At 47.3% G+C, this 14,535-nt stretch overlaps 1 protein-coding gene across 2 annotated transcripts in view; it reads left to right on the top strand.

Annotated features, from left to right (window-relative positions):
* Positions 1–14,535, top strand: part of LOC139311621 (zinc finger protein 665-like) — a 34,401-nt gene that overhangs the window by 13,776 nt on the left and 6,090 nt on the right. The window contains exon 6 of one of the 2 annotated variants that reach the window (XR_011599949.1): positions 484–1,060. The exons of the other annotated variant lie outside the window; for it this stretch is intronic. The gene's annotated coding sequence lies outside the window, so the exon portion shown is untranslated. Of the gene's footprint in view, positions 1–483; positions 1,061–14,535 lie in introns of those variants that run through there. 2 annotated transcript variants of the gene reach the window in all.

The following is a 14,535-nucleotide window of genomic DNA, read 5'->3' as shown; positions in this document are numbered from 1 at the left end:
TGTCGATCTTTCCACTAAATACCTGAGGTTAAAGCTACCTTGTAAAAAGCTAGGCCCAAAGTTTATAGGACCATTCCCTACTGGGAAAGCCATTAACCGTCACGGTAGAACTGAAACTTCTCTGCCTCCTAGGCAAAGTGCAACCGGTTTTCCACAGTAGCTTGTTAAAGCCAGTATTAAAATCTCAACTGAGGCCAGTACACCTGGAAGCCTCTAAACTAATTGTAGTGCAAGGGGAGACATGAGGTGAAAAGAATATTATATTCCAGACTATACAAAGGAAGGTTACAATACCTAGTACAGTGTAAAGAATACCTACTGTCTCAAGCTACTTGAGTCAAAATTTGGGATGTGAAAGCGGATAGGTTAGTTAAGAAATTCCACAATAAATATCCCCAAAAGCCAGAAGGGCCTCTGGTGTGGGGGAGGGAGGGAGGGCTGGATGAAGCAAAGCTAATGTTTTTTCCATTTTGAATTTTCCAGGAACTTCTCTCCAGTTAAGGGGGAAGGTCTGTCTGTCAACTGTGAAGCTGACCTGCCTGATGCCATTTTTCTCCTTCCTCATAGTTGCCACAAACATTGAAATGGGGAAGGTGGGGGCAGAAAATAGACCGGATATCTGTCAAAACAAAAAGTTTTCCTGTGGGAACCAAGATCATCCTGACAAATGGCAGAGGAGTGGCCCAGCAGCCTCCCAGCTACCTTCATTGGACAATGTGATCAGTGACACTTGCTCTTTTAATTAAGGGGAAATTGCGGAAATTCTTAGATTTGGTTTTCACTAGCTGTGCCGATATCGTGTATCCAATAAACATGTTCTTTGAGGAATTTCCTGCCCTAAGAGTTCTGCTTTCAGAACCCTGATTACCCGGAACCCTGATTACCCGGAACCCTGACACAGAATTGCAGTCATTAGTCCTGAATCCCTTACTATTGTTTCAGCTTTTCTTACTTTGCTTAATATTGTCGAAATCTGCCTTTCCACCTTGCTTCACATTATGCATTGCAAGGAATAATTGCGAAAGGAAACCATAAGATAGGGGTCCTCAGACTTTTTAAATGGGGCCAATTCACAGTCCCTAAGACTGTTGGGGGGGAGGGGACCAGTTCGGTAGGTGTGGCTAGTTGGTCCTGTGACTGGGTGGCCGTGGCCAATTTAGCAGTCCATTAAATAATACACACAAATTAAACTTTGTTTTGCTCCTGAGGGTGTTTTATTTGCTTTTGTTTGAATGTTGCTCTTTTTTTTTTTTTTTATTTGATTTATGCCACCCTTCTCCGGAGACTCAGGGCGGCTTACAATGCTTTTAAGCAATAGCCTTCATACTTTTGTATATTTATACAAAGTCAGCTTATTGCCCCCACAAACTGGGTCCTCAATTTACCTACCTTAGAAAGGATGGAAGGCTGAGTCAACCTTGAGCCTGGCGAGATTCGAACTAGCAGTAATTGCAGGCAGCTGGATGATAATAACAGGCTATTAGTCTGCAGCGCCACCAGGCTTTGTTGACTTTTCTTTTTACTAGATCGTTTTTTAACTTGTTTAGGAGTCCAGTGGTTCACTTCAGGAAACTCGGTTTTGCAGCAATTCTTCCCATCCCCAAGGAGCTTACAGTCAACAAGTCTCTCTCTCCCCCTCATTCCCTCTCTCTCTTTCTCCTTTCCATTATATGAGCCCTCAAGACTTTTATCAAAGGAAAGAAAAGTGTGCTAGAAGAGCAAATGGGGGTGGGGAAGAGGCTTCCACACAGCCCAGTTTTGGCCTCCCTAGCCTCCTGTAGCAGTTTGCTGGCCAAAAATGGGCCATGCAGACAGTAGGCCTCCGCATAGTCCATTTTTGGCATCCCCGGGCCTTCAGAAGGTGGGTGGGTGCCGGTAGGTGGGTGGGGTGATGGTGGGGCAGCCTTTTGGTCCCGCGTGGGCCAGATTAATGGCTTCAGCGGGCTGTATCGAGCCCGCAGGTCATAGTTTGAGGACCCCTGCCATAAGGAAAATGAGGTTATAGGCTGAATTAGAAAATGCAATTCATAGGCTCTTTGTCGTAATGTTGTGATCTTTCCTTGCCTTCCCTCGTGTTGCCCATCTCTGGACTCACACAATCTTATCAATATCTTTTTTAAGTGAGGTCTGCAGAACTGGTCACAGTATTCCAAGTGGGATCTGACTAAAGCCCTACATAGTGTGTTAGTTCCTCCTTTTTCTTGATGGTGATAAATCTGGTCAGGCAGCCCAGAATTTTGTTTGCCTTCACAGCTGCCTGGTCACACTTTACTCATTTTGGACTTATCATTTTTTCAGAGCCATGGTAACTGTGAAAAAAGTGCTGCTTGAACTCTAGAGTTCTGGAAATATGCATACATTTGCATCTCTTCCGAGATTTGTCCACATATGGGATGTTAAAGCAAGTACCATAGTTTTTATTAAGAGAAAGCAGTGGTAGGGAAATATGGATGCATATTAAGTTCTCCTAGCTAGCCAGCTACTGGACAACCCTGGTAGTCCTTGATTTACAATAATTTATTAAGTAGCCATTCAAAGTTACAATGGCAATGAATGATGGCTGTGACTCCTTCCTTTGATTCTTCGTTCCCTCCCTCTTTCCCTCATTCCTTCTCCCAAATTAGGCATATTCCAGAGAATCAGAATGAAAACCAGCAGGGAATGAAGAAAAGTAGCTTCCTTCCCTCATGCTGGCCGGTCTGTTTTCCCCACCACCACTGTCAAAATGGACCCTGGGTACTGCACCCAATAGAGAAAGGAGAAAGGGAGCAGAGGGAAAGATGAGCAGCAGGGAAAGAAGAAAAGCAGCTTCCTTCCCTCACACTGGCTGCTATGTATCCCTTTTCTCCATTGCAGTGCTAGACTGTGAAGCTTGCCCCACCCACCAACCGCCCAGGCCAATGGTAGGTTCCTCCCGGTTCCGCCGAGCTGGTAGCGATGACGATATGATGTCACCAAACCGGTTCTGCCCCCCCCCCCCGCCCACCTTTTAATTTCTTGGCTGCAGTCCCCATCTGCGGTGATCTTGGAGCCCAGGAAAATAAAATCTGTCACTACTTCCATTTCTTCACCATCTATTTGCCAGGAATTGAGAGAACCGGATACCAGGATCTTAGTTTTCTTAATGTTGAGTTTCAAGCCAACTTTTGCACTCCCCTTCTTCACCCACATCAAGAGGCTCTTTAGTTCCTCTTCATTTTCTGCCATTAGAGTGGTATCATCTGCATGCCGAGGTGGCATGCTGCAAAGAGGGGGCTGCGGGTTTTTTTAAAATTGTCCTTGTCTAAACTTTTAAGGGGTCCGGGGAGGGGGAAGGGGGGTGGGATTGGAATTAGGGCTGTGGGTTTGGGGGATAACCCACTAAGGGGAGGGTCGGGCTTGGCCAGGACGTTCGGCGGGGGGGATGGGGGATCCGGAGGGGGTCGAGCTGGTCCAGACTGTGTTTTTACCATCGGTATTGTGTGTGGGAGAGGTAGATATGGCGGGAGCAGGGGGCCATATCATGTTAAGGGAGCACGCACCCGCTGTCTTCAAGCGGTAGGGTGCTCCGGCCCCCAAGGCTCCACTCGTTTTCCAGGTAGTACAGACCTTCAGGGCCCGGGCCTTTGTCTGATGCTGTGCAACGCCAGGTCCATAGTAAATAAAGCCCCCCTCATCTGTGATCTTGTTTATGAGGGGGGAGCGGACCTGGCGGGTATTACGGAGACCTGGCTGGGCCCGGAGGGAGGGGTCCCTCTGGTAGAAATGTGCCCACCAGGTTTCCATGCATGGCGGCCAAATCTATTTAATTATTTTAATTTTTAATCATTGTTGTGTCTTGTGTTTTTAAATTGGCTGTACACCGCCCTGAGTCCTTCGGGAGAAGGGCGGTATAGAAATAAAATTATTATTATTATTATTATTATTATTATTATTATTATTATTATTATTATTATATAAAAGCAATTAAGATGATTAGAGGAGTGGAGGCTAAAACCTATGAAGAATGGTTGCAGGAACTGGGTGTGGCTAGTTAAGAGAAGAAGAATTAGGGGGGACATGATAGCAGTATTCGAGTATTTGAAGAGCTGCCCCAGGGGTGAAATGCTCCCGGTTCAGATTGGATCACATGATCCGGTAATGATGGAAGCGGGTGGTTCGGAGAACCGGCAACAAAAATCCCTGCCCCTCCCCATGCCCCGCTGAGCCGCACAATCATCAGAGCCTTTTTTTTTTACTTTTAAAAGCATTTTTTCTACAACTTCTTCGGCAGAAAAAATGCTTTTAAAAGTTAAAAAAAAAGCCTCTGATGATCGCGCGGCTCAGCTTGGATCGTCAGAGGCTTTTAAAAGAAAAAAAGCCTCTGCTGATCAGGCAACTCAGCTGGGATCGTCAGAGCCTTTTGAAAGCATTATTTTACAACCTCTTCGCCGAAGAGGCTGTAGAAAAAATGGTTTCAAGTTAAAAAAAAATAATGGCCACGCCCACCCAGCCACATTACCCTCCCCAAGCCACGCCCACAGAACCGGTAGTAACAAATTTTAGATTTCACCACTGGGCTGCCCCAAAGAAGAGGAAGACCCAGGCGATGCCCCCCTCCATGGGAAGAGACCCAAGGTCTCTCTTGTGTTATAGAGGATCTTCCCTGGGGTACTTTGGGGGCATTCAGAGGGAGAGACACCAGAGGTGAAATCCAGCAGGTTCTGACAGGTTCTGGAGAACTGGTAGCGGAAATTTTGAGCAGTTTGGAGAACCGGCAAATACCACCTCTGGCTGGCCCCAGAGTGGTGTGGGAATGGAGATTTTGTAATATCCTTCCCCCAGGAGTGGGGACAGAATGGGGATTTTGTAGTATCCTTCCCCTGACACGCCCACCAAGCCACGCCCAAGAACCGGTAGTAAAAAAAATGGATTTCACCACTGAGAGACACCCCCCGAGACCAGGCTATGGCTGCAGCCAGCTGGCCTCCTTCCTAACCTTAACTGTAACCACATCCCAGGGGTGAAATCCAGCAGGTTCTGACAGGTTCTGGAGAACCAGTAGCGGAAATTTCGAGCAGTTCAGAGAACCACCTCTGGCTGGCCCCAGAATGGGGTGGGAATGGAGATTTTGTAATATCCTTCCCACAGGAGTGGGAGGGAATGGGGATTTTGCAGTATCCTCCTGCTGCCATGCCCACCAAGCCACGCCCACCAAGCCATGCCACAGAACCGGTAGTAAAAAAAATTGGATTTCACCACTGCCACATCCCCTTCCGGGGAAGGATGTGGGGAGGGGGTCCAACTGCCTGATGGCAGCTTCTGCCTGGGATGAGGGCAATAGGGAGGGAAGGAAAGGATCCAGAGGGGATCTTGGGGAGAGGGAAGGGAGTGATAGTTGGTAACTGAGGAGAACAGGTAAATCCCAGGATCATAGCAGAGTCTCCTTTTTTCTCCTTTTATATCAGCCCCACCCATCTGGCAGCTCAAATGGGGGATCCAGACTGGGGGGAGGGGTCGGGATTCCTCTGCCGTTGCCCCCACCTTGTGATGAGGGATGTTGAACTCAATTTCATTGAGGGCCGCATCAGGGTTGTGTTTGACCTTGGGGGCGTGAGGGCATGGCTAGGGGGTGTGGCTAGCTCAACGTCAGTCATGTCAGGGGCGCCTGTGGGGGCCTGCAGCGAAACCATGTGGCCTTCCCAAGCTCCGTTTTCGCTGGCAGAGGGTTGCAGGAGACTGTTGCAGCTGAAAACGGAGCTTGGGAAGGCAGTGCATGGCCCTCTCCAGCTCCGTTTTCGCTGGCAGAGGCACAATGGTCCAGTCCTTTGTTCTTTCCAGGGTGGCCGCACGGGCCAGATCTAAGCACCCGGTGGGCCATAGGCGGCCCATGGGCCTTGAGTTTGACACCCCTATTGTAGATCAAGGTAAAATGGGGCCCCCACCCTCCTTGCCTTCCAAAAAGACGTTAAAAATGTGGGTCACACATAGATCACTTTTAATTAATTTTAATTCATCCTTGTCTTTAAAAGTTTAAATCAAATTTAAAGCTCTTTTTATTTTAACCTCCCATCTTCCTCATAGAGAGGCTATGGGCAGAGGTGGGATTCACTTACCTTCCCAACCGGTTCCCAAATGTGAGTGCGCGCATGCACACAGCCTCCTCTGTGCATTTGCACAGCCTTACGTGCATGCTCTTTGCTCGCGCATTATGTCCGGGCAGGTGGGCGGAACCTCCCGCAGCCGCCACTACCAGTTCACCCGAACCGGACAGAACCAGCTGAATCCCACCACACTGGCAATGGGTTATGGTTTGATATTGCATCTGTACTCTGGCCACAGCCCCACTGTGAGAGATGTGCAGTTTTAAAATTGGATAAATAAGTAAATGAAGGCGGGGGTGGGGGTTCCAGCATCCGTTCTCCTCAGGAACCCCAACCCCCCCAAGGTCTCACCTCTTCGGCCAATCAGACACTCTGAGTTGGCTGTATTGTAGCTGTACACCTTGTAGTCGTGCTGGCAGAAGAGATCCACGGTGGCCTTCGCGTCCTCCAAGATGCGCTTATCTTTGTTCCAACCATCGGCATCCACCTGCCCCAACTGCGTGATGGCCATGAAATTCCCGAGGTCACTGTCGAAGCGGAGGTATTCCTGCCGGTCGTAGAAGTAGCTCTGCAGGTAACACACCTGCTGTGTCCCATTGAAGAAGTGGAACTCGGACTTCCCCTGCACCAAGAAATGGGCTGCGAGGAGGAGGAAGGGGCGGGAGGTCATCAAGAAGGAATCCAGGGCCCATTGTTCCCAGCCACTAGTAGAGAGGGAACCCCTATTGGAAGGGGGAACTTATGAAAAGACTGATGGAAGACACCCCCTGGAGGAGGGAGGGGGAATTTTCTTGAACTCAGTGGGATGCACACTTGCTGGGGGTCTGGAGTGGGGAGGAAAGAGGGGGAGGGGAGGAGATTCCGGATGGACCGCCTCCATCCTCCCAGGGTGGAAAATGACAGACAGAAGTTCAAATGGTCACACAGACCTACTCTCTACAAGGAACATTGGATCTCAGTGGCGCCTCTTTGCCCTTCAAAAGTGGCAGGAAATATGGAGGGAGGAGGGCAAAGAGACCAGCAGAAGCACAGTGGGCTGGAGGCGAAAACAATATCTATATCTCCCTCAGCCTCTTATTTATTTATTTATTGGTTTGATTTATATGCTGCCCTTCTCCGGAGACTCAGGCGGCTTACAATGCGTTAAGCAATAGCCTTCATACTTTTGTATATACCTGCTTAGTAGGGCTTTCGGCCCCCCCTAAGCAGTGTTCTTTTTTATACAAAGTCAGCTTATTGCCCCCACAATCCGGGTCCTCGTTTTACCTACCTCGGAAGGATGGAAGGCTGAGTCAACCTTGAGCCTGGTGAGATTTGAACTTGCAGTAATTGCAGGCAGCTGGTGTTACTTAACAGTGCTATAATCTGCTGCACCACCAAGGCTCTTTCCTAAATTTGTTTTAAATTGATTGGGGTTTTAATTTGTCTGGGCCAAACTATTTAATTCGATTTTATTTCTGCTTTTTAAATTTTGTATATATGTATTTTATTGTTGGCTGTTCACCGCCCTGAGTCCTTCGGGAGTAGGGCGGTATATAAATCAAATAAAAGTAAAGTAAAAAGTAAAGTAAAGAGGGGGGAATATTGGGAGGGTGGGGCACAATCAGGACATTTGAATTGATACTCCTGGGGTCTCCCAGCTCTTCAACCCCCACCTGTCCTGGTTATCCCAAATGTTTCTTCTCTCCCCGCTAATCTTCAACCCTACTACCTGCCTTGTAGGTCACCTTTTAAGGGAGTAATTAATTAATTAATTAATTACCAGTAATTAATTAATTAAGCAAAACAAAATTTTCAGGAGTTCAGTCCTCTTTACGCCCCACTCCCCACGGGAGATTAAAATTCAGATACCGCGTCCCTTCCATATCAGTTTCCCCCCCCCCCCAACTTCAGTTCTCCATGAAGCAATAGGGAATTACGTGGCCATGCTCTTATTCCCAAATTCAGAGGCTTCCCAAAAGGGACCGAAGCTCAACTCTTCCCTGACCTTAAAAAAAAACACTCAAACTTGAAATTCAGAAGAAAAACTGAAATTTATGAAGAAACCAAAACATTTTTTGTCATAGTACGTTATATATATTTTTCTTGCATTTGTGGACTTCGGTCTGAAAACGCCTCACTTTCCCACTTTCGCTTTCGCTTTCGCTTTCTGTCGCCTTCCTCTTTTAATGCCACCGAATTTAAGGGGCTCCGGATCCGGGTCTAATTCGGCGCCCGGGAGGTCCTACTTCCATCCAGCCACTGGGGGAAGTGAGAGAGGAGCTCGGCTGGGTCTCTTCCCTGATCGGCTACCTTTCCACGACCCCAGCCCCATCAGAAGATGTGGGGAGGGGAGGGAGGCTTCAGGCTCCTATCTCACTTGCCCTCGACCCCTTTCCACACTCCTTTTCAAAAGAAATCCCCAACCCCTTTCTTTCCCCTCTCCCCCATCGGGATCGGAGGTCCCTCCTAGCCCCCCCTCCCAGCCCCCTCCTTACCGGGGGTCTCCTTTCCCCCCCCCTTCGCTTCCAGGGATCCGGGCCAGCGCCCCCACCAGCAGCATCAGGGGGACCCCGGCAGAGCCCATGGATGCTGCCCCACAAGCGCCCCCAAAGAGCGAGGAGAAAGACCCAGATGCTCCCAGCCCCAGAGGCGGGATCGGTGGGTCTGGATTGGAGGGGAGGGAGCGTTTATTTCTTGCAAAGTCAGAGTTGGGAGAATCCAGAGAAGCGGAAGCACCAATGAGAGAATTCTTCTCTTCTGCAGCGTCATCGGTCTCCGGGCAGAGTCTCTCTTGACTTCACCCACTGGAGGAGATGAAAGAAAGAAGCGACTTTACGAGAGAAAAATGCATTTTTTGCTTTCTTGGAACGCGTGGCGCTCTTGCTCAAAACGCATCCACGAATCAGCTCCTTCTCGTTTCCCGCCCCCTCCCATTTTACATGCATGCACATACATGTAAAAAAAAAAAGAGGTATAATTTTAAATACATTTTACAATCCGGTTTGGAATTTCTGAGCAAAGAGGATGCAAAATAGCATTGTGATTAACACCAGCTGCCTGCAATTACTGTAAGTTCGAATCTCACCAGGCTCAAGGTTGACTCAGCCTTCCATCCTTTCTAAAATAGGTAAATTGAGGACCCAGTTTGTGGGGGCAATAAGCTGACTTTGTATAAATATACAAAAGGATGAAGGCTATTGCTTAACGCATTCTAAGCCGCCCTGAGTCTCCGGAGAAGGGCGGCATATAAATCAATTTTTTTTAAAAAAATGGAGTTTTTCTCCCCTAGGCGAAGCCCTCTGCACGGATTGGTCTGTGAGTCCGTTTATACCAGTGTTGCGGTGAGTGACGTTGCGGAGTTTACACAATTGCACAAGAACACAGCGAGGCTTGTGATGTCCGGGTGGCTTCTACATGACACCTCTTGGCTGGGCTTGTTCTCTCTTCGCCTATAGATGGCATTTGGCAAGCGAATGGGGTAGAGCAAATGTCCCATGGACCAGGAGGGACACAATTCTCTCTGCAGGACAAAGACCAGTAGCTGAAAAGTCCAAGGAAGCAGCTTCAGGCGATTTGCTGGGAGGAATTTTCTGACCAGACAAGGCTTTGGCCATGGGAACAGTCCGCCACTTGAAGCATGGCAGTCTCTTGCAGGAGAATGTTCAAACAGGTGGGAGGGGCTTCAGGCAAATGCCCCAGCCCATCCACTTAGTGAGTAGAGATTGAACTAGATCAGGGATCCCCAACCTGCCTCCCCTGCCGGCCGTGTCCCACTACCGGACTGGAAGCGCCAGGCACGCATGGCCGCAGCTCGTGCAGAACCTTCCCCTCTCCCACTCCTCCCCCACCTCGCCAGTCCGCAAAGCCAGAGAGGTTGGGGAACTCTGGACTAGATGGTCTCTGCATGGTCCCCTCCTCCTGTGAAGAACAAAGGATGAACATCTAGTATTATCCAACACTTCGTGCAATGTTCCTCAGTGACTTATTTATTTATTTATTGGTTCGATTTATATGCCGCCCTTCTCCGGAGACTCAGGGCGGCTTACAATGCATTAAGCAATAGCCTTCATACTTTTGTATATACCTGCTTAGTAGGGCTTTTTGCCCCCCCTCCCCCAAGCGGTGTTCTTTTTTATACAAAGTCAGCTTATTGTCCCCACAATCCGGGTCCTCATTTTACCTACCTTGGAAGGATGGAAGGCTGAGTCAACCTTGAGCCTGGTGAGATTTGAACTTGCAGTAATTGCAGGCAGCTGGCACTTTAGTCTGCTGCACCACCAAGGCTCTTGCCATTGACTTCCCAATGCCACCAGTCTCAAAACTGTCTCAAAAAAAACCCCCTTCCAACAACAGCTTGTATATTATGATTTATATTGTTTACTTAATATCCTAGTATGATTTATGTCAATTGATTATTTGGTATCCTGTGACTATCACTAAGAGTTGTATCTTATGATATTGTATTTTTATAATATTTTTTTATAAATATTTTTTTTAACTATAATATTTTTATAGTTGTATTTTTATGATGACTGTGTGGAGAAATGCAAAGCTTTACACTTAGGCAGGAGAAATCAAAGGTATAAGTCCAGATCAGGCGAGACCTGGCTCAAAAACAGGAACTGTGAGAGGGACCTTGGAGTCCTAGTGGACGATCACTTGAATATGAGCCAGCCGTGTGCAGCTGCCACCAAAAAAGCTAATACAGTCCTGGATTGTATACACAGAGGCATAGAGTCAAGATCTTTATCTTTATCTTTATTTGATTTGTATACCGCCCTACTCCCGAAGGACTCAGGGTGGTGAACAGCCAAACAGTAAAATACATAAATACAAAATTTAAAAACAGGATAAAATCGAATTAAACAATTTGGCCCAGACAAATTAAAACACCCCAATCATTTAAAAACAGATTAAAATTTGCATATTAAAAAGAAAGGAGGGAAAAGATTAGGCCAGGCCCACCTGGTGGAATAAAAAGGTCTTTAAAGCGCGGCGTAAGGTGCGCAGATCCGGGATCCTCCGTATCTTTGGGGGAGCTCATTCCAGATAGTAGGTGCCCCCACAGAGAAGGGGGGCAAAGATCATGTGAAGTGTTAGTACCGCTTTATAAGTAAGAGCACACCTGGAATACTGCAACCAATTTTGGTCCAAAAAAGATGTTGAGACTTTGGAAAAAGTTTAGAGAAGAGCAACTAAGATGATCAAAGGCCTGGAGACTAAACCACATGGCTGCAGGTTTTGAGTCTGTCTAGTCTAAAGAAAAGAAGTATTAGGTACAGTATCAATTTGGACAATTGGCAAGATTTGTGGGGGAAAAATATCAGAATCACACTGGCGACTTCCTATAAAGCAAACCTGTATAAAATGTTCTACAGGTGGCACTTCTCATCCACAAGATTGGCAAGAATTAGTAAAAAATACTCCCCAATTTGTTGGAAATGTGAGGTGGATCTAGGGTCATATTATCATATGTGGTGGGAGTGCTCAAAAGCCAAAAGTTTCTGGCAGCAAATAAGGAGCTGGTTAGAAGAGATATTAATGTTTAAAATAGAAGATAAGCCGGAATTTTTCTTACTGGGCATGACAGATGGCAAATATGACAATAATGTAACCTATTTAATATTGCATATATTTACCGCGGCAAGACTAGCATTTGCTCAAAAATGGAAGTGTAAAGAAATACCCTCAGAAGAAGAAGTAATACACAAAATCTACAGCTGTGCAGAGATGGACAGACTTACTTTAGAACTCAAAGACAAAAGTGAATCAACATACTATGAAGTCTGGAATAAATTTTATAATTGGTTAGATAAGAGGAAGAATGCCAAAAACAAGGGATAACGAATGTCTGGAAATGTATATAGCAATATATCAATGTATACTGAATTTGTGAATGTAATATAGGTTTATAAAACACATGCCTAGTTGTTTAGGAAGTAAAATACTGCATACCTGACATATAATGAAATAGGAGATATGTAAATTTGTATATAGATCAAGGAATAGATTACTTACTAACTTGATTTAGACGTAAATGTTAGAAACCAGAGACGTTGAGCAACGTCCATTGTTTTACTTTTAAAACTAATAAAATATTTAAAAAAGAAAAAAGAAAAGAAGAATTAGGGGTGACATGATTGCAACATTTGAGGTATCTGAGGGGTTGCCACAAAGAAGAGGGGGGGTCAAATTATTCTCCAAAGCATCAGAAGGCAGGGCAAGAAACAACGGATGGAAACTCATCAAGAAGAGAAGCAACCTGGAATTAAGGAGAAACTTCCTAACAAGCGAGGACAATGAACCAGTGGAACTGCTTGCCACCAGAAGTTGTGGGTGCTTCATCACTGGAGGTTTTTAAAGAAGAGACTGGACAGTCACTTGTCTGAAATGGTACAGCTTCTCCTGCTTGAGCAGGAGGCTGGACTAGAAGACCTCCAAGGTCCCTTCCAGCTACTAATCTCCGGACGGCTCCTGATCTCCGTTCCTTCCGTCGGGACTTGAAGACTTGGCTGTTCAAACAAATAGGCTGACTCTGATTCCGGGCTTTATTATTTACTATTAATTAATTATTTGGATTAAAATGGGATTTTATTGTACTCGTTTCTTAACTTGTGTTCGCCGCCCTGAGTCCTTCCGGAGAATGGCGGCATATAAATTCATGTAATAAATAAATAAAATAATAAATAATCTATCCAATCATGATTTATCACTTATTGCTTGTATGTACACTGAGAGCTTAAGCACCGGAGACAAATTGTTCAATCACACTCGGCCAATAAAGAAGTCTGCTCTGTTTTATTGAGCACGGGTTGGCCTGGATGGCCTTTAAGGTGCCCCTCGCGATCTCGCAGTTAGAAGCCCGGGGGGGGGGGGGGAGGCAATCCCCGCAAGTGCCACCAGAGGGCGCTCGTCGCCGACTCGCTCGCTCGCTCGGTCTCTGCGCATGCTCCGCCACGATTGCCTAGCTTGGGTGGACCGGTTGAGAGCTGCGCTTCGGGGGTTCGCGAGCAGCCCCCTTCCAGCCAGAGGCAGAGCCTGCCCGGCCGGCCGGGTCTCGCCCTTCCAAGAAAAGCCGGTGGAGAGATGGAGGGACGCCGGAGGGGTTGCTGGACGGAGGATCTCGAGGCTTGCAGGGGAGGGGAGGCACCCAGTCCTGCTCCTGGCTTTGCATGCAAGGGATCATCCAACATTGGGGAGGGGGTGGGGGGAGAGAAGCCCCCGGGAACCTCACATTGGGGATTAACCAGGTTTGCTTCGCAAGGTTCCTAGCAAAAGAGAATCCAAGAAATCCCTGCCTGGCACTCCCGTACCTTCTGCAAAGGCTCCTATTTCCAGCTATTTTGGGGTGGGGGACATTTTTTTTTTTTAATTTGATTTATATGCCGCCCTTCTCCGGAGACTCAGGGCGGCTTACAATGCGCTAAGCAATAGCCTTCATACTTTTGTATATTTATATATACAAAGTCAGCTTATTGCCCCCACAAACTGGGTCCTCAATTTACCTACCTTAGAAAGGATGGAAGGCTGAGTCAACCTTGAGCCTTGGAGAGATTCGAACCTGCAGTAATTGCAGGCAGCTGGTCTTAAGAACCAGCTTAATAACAGGAGGAGGAGCTCCGATTCTGTGCCTCGGAATTCATTTCTGGCCCGACTGTAAAACCTGCAATGTTTTTCTTGCTGTCAATGCAGGGGTGAAATCCAATTTTTTTTTTCTATCGGTTCTGTGGGCGGGGCTTAGTGGGCGTGGTGTGGCTTGGTGGGTGTAGCAGGGGAAGGATGCTACAAAATCTCCATTCCCTCCCCACTCCAGGGGAAAGGGTACTGCAAAATCCCCATTCCCTCCCCACTCGGCTAGCCAGAGGCATTTGCTGATTCTCCGAACTACTCAAAATTTCACCCCTGTGTCAATGGAGCTCAGCTGCACTTCTTCTGCAGAGAAGACCCTCCCCAAAATGAGGGTTGGTCTCCAAGGGGAGGAGGGGTCGGAGAGAGGAAGAAACCTTGTGGCCTGAGCCTGAAACGTTTGGTTTTTGGCCCTCCCCCTTCCAAAATGTCACTTTGCCCTCATTTGGATTAAACGATCACAGTTTCTGAAGGAGAAAGTCGGTAATTCCTGACGTTCAAAATTAAAGAAGAATATTTGTAGCTCAGGGTTGAAGTTTCCTTTCTTTTCCTCCTTAGATGTAAAAGCTGGAGGCTTCTTGAGAATTGAATGGCTTGAAAATCTTCTCCGGGTTTCTCTGTGCAACCCCTTCAGACCGCAGGACTGAAAAGACATCTGGAGGCCCAGGAGATCCACAGGGCCCTTCTGGATCCCTGTCAAACAAGCGGTCAAAATGGATGCAATCCACCCAGTATGGAAAGGAGTGGGGAAAAACCCTGTTGCCGCTCAGCCCGGGAACTTTGGGGAGGTCTGGGGAGGACCCAGGCAGAAGATCCCAGAGATGGCGGCCCTCAGTTCTGAGATCCAGCATTGGCGCTTCAGGAA

This window comes from Pituophis catenifer, unplaced genomic scaffold (genome assembly GCF_029215685.1).
Source record: "Pituophis catenifer annectens isolate HBS135680 unplaced genomic scaffold, rPitCat1.0.hap2 SCAF_2, whole genome shotgun sequence".
NCBI lineage: Eukaryota > Metazoa > Chordata > Lepidosauria > Squamata > Colubridae > Pituophis > Pituophis catenifer.
The sequence above is the reverse complement of the archived record's forward strand: the minus strand, read 5'-3'. Positions and strand labels throughout refer to the sequence as shown.